The sequence below is a fragment of the Ammodytes marinus genome, assembly GCF_949987685.1.
Source record: "Ammodytes marinus genome assembly, chromosome: 16".
Lineage (NCBI taxonomy): Eukaryota > Metazoa > Chordata > Actinopteri > Uranoscopiformes > Ammodytidae > Ammodytes > Ammodytes marinus.
In genome coordinates this window covers 1581401-1587400 of record NC_137220.1, presented here as the reverse complement: position 1 = coordinate 1587400, position 6000 = coordinate 1581401, and positions in this window count along the sequence as shown.

Here is a 6000-nt window from a genome sequence, read left to right as displayed (position 1 = left end):
CGCTTCGCCACGCGTCTACACAGCCACGTACGGGCTCAGCATTCACCGGACAAGGGGGGACACTTAAGACCCTAAAGGGAGGGGGGACACTTAAAACCCTAAAGGGAGGGGGGACACTTAAGACCCTAAAGGGAGGGGTCTATACACTCATCCATTCAGACGATAAAGATACAAAAATTCAGGATGCCAACAACTGAAATGGATTTTTTTTTTTTTTTGCAATTATTTTTCAAGTTGAAAAGTGGCGTCTCTCAAAACACCTGATACGACTTAAAGAACCTCTCTGAGAAATCTCTCTGTATGTCACATGGTTTGGAGACAGACTCAAAGGGAACACTGAAATAGCTACACAACATTAGGATCCAGTGGACAGGGGGGGGGGGGGGGGGTGCGGGGGGGGGGACACTTAAATGGCGGGCCTCATCGATTCAAACGGAAAAGCTACTCAAAATCAGGATGCCAACAACTGAAATGAATTTTTTATTTTTTTTGGAAACGTTTTCAAGTTGCAGTTGCAGTTGAAAGGTGTCGTCTCATAAATCTAAGAAGACAAGACTTTGAGAGTGTCTACGAGGTCACACACTCTCCGTCTCTCCCTCCCTCTCTCTCTCCCTCCCTCCCTCCCTCTCCCTCCCTCCCTCTCTCTCTCCCTCCCTCCCTCTCTCTCTCCCTCCCTCTCTCCATCCCTCCTTTTAGAAGAAGCGTCGTCGCAACACTTAGAACTAGTGATTCATAATAACACTTGATTCAGATGACAAACACAATCAGGAAGCAACATTGGAAACGGAATTTTGAAGAAGAAGAAGTTGAACAGTGGCTTCACTTGAATGTGAAACGTGGCTAAAGGAACCAATCGGAGTGTCTCTGTGTGTCACATGGTCAGGGCAGCTCTTAAAGGGAACACTGAAAAACCTAAACTAAATCAGGACGCCAAGAACTCAGACAGAATTTTTCTTTTAAGATATTTTTTTTTGGCATTTTTTTTTAATGCTTTATTGATAGTGTAGAGACAGAGGTGAAATGGGGCAGAGAGGGGAGTGACATGCAGAGAACGACCTCGGGCTGGAATCGAACCCTGGTCCGCTGCTGGCCGAGGCCCATGGGGGGGGGGGGGGGGGGGGCGCCCTACCAACTGAGCTAAGGGCGCCCCTCAATTTGAATTTTTTATCCAAGTTTCAGAAGTTGAAAGGTGGCGTCTGATGAATCTTCGGAGACCAGACTGATGCTTTGGTTCGGTACGGAGCGGTAAGCCTAAATCTGTCTGGCATTTCCAAACACAAAGAAACCTGCCGATTTGTTTTGCAAAAAAACATGGCAAAATGGACTCCACTTATAAAGCTCTTTTCCCTGGTTTTTCACAGACCCAAAGCGCTTTACATTGTTTTGTACACATTCACCCATTCACACACACATTCACCCATTCACACACACATTCATACACCGATAGCAGCAGCAGCTACCACGCAGGGTGCAAGCTAACTATCAGGAGACATTTGGGGTTCAGTGTCTCTTTGCCCAGGGACACTTGGACATGTGGCGGGGAGACGGGGGATCGAACCACCGACCCTGTAACCCAGTGGACGACCGAACCGCCCTACACACTTCACCACAGAGAATTCTCAATCTCAAATTCCGTATCACACACAGGTTAACTAAGGATTTTTCTGCGGGAAACACTGTATTATGGAAAGACACCATTGACGAGAACATCTTGGACCAGCCGAATATGGATCACGGACCCGTTAACCTTGTGAGGGAACCTGGATCAAGACTATATTAAAAAATAAATAAAAAAAATTCCGTGAAATATGGAATGAAAGCAGCCTCGTTCAGCTCCTGCAATAAGCCTGAGACATTGTTCGGTGGCTGTACTATCCGTTAGCTTCATAATCCATTCTGTGACGACTCAGTGACCATTGTCTTGGGTTTTTAAAGTGCTCTTCATTGACAATTTCTTTTCTCTTTCTTGGATTTTGGATTTTTTATCGTCGTCAAAGGTGATTCTTGCCTTTTTTTTTGTGTTTTTCTAAAAGGATCTTTTGTTACCTTTTCTCGTACAACAGAAAACAGAGCAAGACGGACTTTACACAGCGGCATCTGGGTTCTTCTTTTGAATGTGAATTTCAGCAATTTTTTTCTTTTCTTTTTTTAAAGGAGATAAATTCTTTGTAGGTTTTTATTTGTACAGTTTTTTTTGATTTTTTTTCAGGACAAAAACTGATGATGAAACGAGAGATGGGAGTTTCTATTTTTCATCTGTTTCCTTCTCTTTCACTCCACAAAACCTCATGTTAACACACAGATACCTCCTCACACACACACACACACACACACACACACACACACACACACACACACGCACACACACACACACACACACACACACACACACACACACACACACACACACACACAGATACCTCCACTAAAAACAAAACAACTCCACGCACGATTTCTGCTGGAAATTATTACATTTATCTTTAACTTTCTTAACTAAAAAAAAAATATGTTTTTAAAACTTCAACTAACAAATTTTTCTTATTTTTTTCTTGGTATTCTGATCTGCGTGGAAGTCCATCTCAGCCGTAAAAACAAGAAGGATTTAACAGATTAAATTTTGTCTGAAATGGGCTTCCATACAATCGCCAGAAATATATTTTTAAAGTCGAAAATAATCACAAAAAAAAAAGTATTAATTCCCAAAAATCCTGTTAAACTGATTATGTCCCAAATGATACAAAACATAACATGGATTTATTGTTTTATTGCCTTTTGCTTTTACTACCTATAATTTGGGTCTGATAATGTTCCCACTGCAATACACGCCGCACTAGGGGACATCTAATCGACTAAACACTGCAGCTGTGAGACCGCCCCCAAAACACCATTTAAAAAATACCTAATTACTGCCTTTTGAAGCACTACATTATGCTTCTCACATGACATGATTTGCACTTTTCGTTTAGGGAAATCTCTCGACTATCCTGGCAGTTAAAAATAGGCAAAAAGATGAAGATGCCTGAGTTGAGTTTTTATCAAATTCTTTTACACGTTATAATAAATGTTTTAACCATTAAAGTCAAAGATAAGTTTCAAAGTTACACCACCGACCTCGTGTGTTAAAATCAAACCAGAATTTCAGCCCTTTTTGTGTGTGAGATCCTCCTGCATCCTGTATACACCCTGAGTTCCAATCCCCATACTTCCCTACTATTTAGTATGCCAGAAAAAAGATTTAGGATGTCCCAATACATGCACGTCAATTGTAGAATGCTAAAAATACACAGATGCCCCTCTAACTCCAATAGCATTTTGCAGTATTCGTCTTTATTCTTGACATTTTTTGACATAAGGAAAAAAAAAATCTTCCTTATCCGATTTTTTTTTTCTCTCCTCTGTGTGGCCCTAAAACTCTTCTGTACTTTAGTATGTAGTGTAGTAAAAAGACTAAAACTCTTCTGTACTTTAGTATGCAGTGTAGTAAAAAGACTAAAACTCTTCTGTACTTTAGTATGTAGTGTAGTAAAAAGACTAAAACTCTTCTGTACTTCAGTATGTAGTGTAGTAAAAAGAAAGAGTATGTGATTTGGAACGCAGGGTCAGTATGGGACACAGGGAAGGGGACGCTGGTTTTTAAAGGAACTGATGAAAATATAAATATGACTTGTTATCCGTTTGTTTTCTGCTTCGCGACGCTTCTCTTTCAACTCGAACAATCAAAACCATCAAATCCTTTTCCATCAATTTTTATTTTCTGCTTTTTGTGAAATTTTGTGCAAAAAAAACTCAAATGTTTTCATTCTAACTAGACGGTGGTATTGTTTTTGACTTATTTGATCAAAACGCTTTGTTGATATTTAGCAATACGGCATAAAAGGAAAAATTAAAAGTGTATTAAAGGGCCGTACGTGCTCTCCGGATGACACGCAGTTTTGTGTGGATGTGGAGAGTATGTATCGGCCTTAAATTAAAATCGAAACGCCTTTTAAAGGTGCTACGAGGAACTTTTTTAAATATTTCTGAAACGGTCTCATTTTTCCTCTGATGATCATAAATTACATGTAACAGCAAACAAGACCATCAGTGCAAAAAGAATGCTATTTTCATATAGTTGTTCTTAATGCCTTTGTCATGGGTATACGCTCACCCAGGAACAACAGCTGGCGTGGTAAAAAACACTATCGCTTTTGTCCAAAGGGGGGCGCTAGAGTTAACACAAACTTGAAAGTTCCTCGGAGCACCTTTTTTTAAAGGCCTAAAAATCCTAATTTTAATTTTAAAATGCGATAATAGAAATACTAGAATTACAAAGCCGCTTTTCTGCAAACCGCTAAGTTATTTCCTCCATCTGTTGGTGCACACATCTTTACATACCTCAAAGTTTAAGTGTTTCATTGTCACAGACCTCCTTACCTCAGTACGTACAGTAGCATTTATATTTTACTACAGTCATGTGTAAATTCTTCTTATTTTTTGATGTTTTTTTCATTGTCGGATGCGTCTCAATTTTTTTTTTTTTTACTTTTAACTTTTTTAAACTGAGCCTGAAGCTGTCGGGTGAAAACCACAAACTGCAAAGGATGAAATTCTCATCATCATTTAAAAAAATATATTTTGGTCCCCATATTGCTTTCATAGTCCCGTTAAAATGATGTTAAAGTTGTGTTTCGTTAGATTTTTCATCTCGTTAATGTCCTATTAAGTTCCTATTAATCAAATACTGAGTTAAAACGAGAGATTAAGCGATAATCCACTGATGAAAACACACAAAAACATGAGATTTCCAACACTGGCAGTTACGTGGTTTTTACCGGACAGCTGATATAAAGAAATTCAGTCAGAAAAACCTCGAACACATTAACTCAACCGTTAACTGAAAGGTGAATATTTGATATGCAGCTCTGGAAAAAAAATAAGAGACCACTCCAAATGTTCAGTGTCTCTTGTTTTACTCTTTAGAGGCATAATGTTTGAGTAGAATGAACATTTTGGTTTTATAATATAAACTATTGACAACATTTTCTACCAAATATCCAATACATTTTATGTCATTAAAGAGCATTTCCATTAAGTAATGCAGGATGAAGATTTAAGAAAAACTCAGACTGGTCTCTTGATTTTTTTCCAGAGCTGTAGTATCAAAGTTAAAACAGAGTTGTTGTTATGAGGTCATAGCCTGACAGCAGTAGCATCATGTGACGTGGTTATCCAATCAGAGCGCGCCTCCTGTCATTGTTTACAAAGCCATACAGAGAGAGAAATACATCTGGTGGAAAATACTATATACTAAAATGTTCAAATGATAGAAAAACTGGGAGATATCACAAAGAAGGAGCCTACACAACGAGTTAGCTATAATAGTTAGCTTAAATAGCACTGCAGCGGCTTTATTTTGTAACGTGTATTAAATCTGCAGTGTGTAGAATTTTGGGTTTTATTTCCTAGCAGATTTTGTAGAAAGTAATTATAATATCCATAAGTACATTTAATTTAGTGCATAATAGCTGAAAAAAAATGTTTTCCTTAGAAAGGGTCTCATATATGTCCATATTTCTGCATATTTTGGACCAAGGGCTAGTGCCGCCATCTTGAAAGTGTCATAGTTGGAATGTCATCAGGTGCATTGTTTAAAATTTAGAATTGTTCTTGTCCTTGAAGGCCACTGTAGCTTCTGTTATTATTCTAAAGGGTTGGGGTTACCCAGGGAGTGTTGCATTCTAGAACTTTGTAAAACTTTCTTGATGATGTCATATTACACACTGCACCTTTAAGACATTTAAATGAAAACAGATTTTTATTACGATTTTACCAAACCACATTTCTTGAGAATGGCTTCAGAAGTGAGTGAGTTACAATATTCTGTATTGAGAATAAACCATCTCTCTTGATTTAGGCGTTGTGCTTTTTATTAGTGCAAACATACAACGGTTACAGACAGCAGCTCGACTGCAGTAGAATAAATATATTTTAAATAAGTATTAAAAACAAATTCCACCAGAC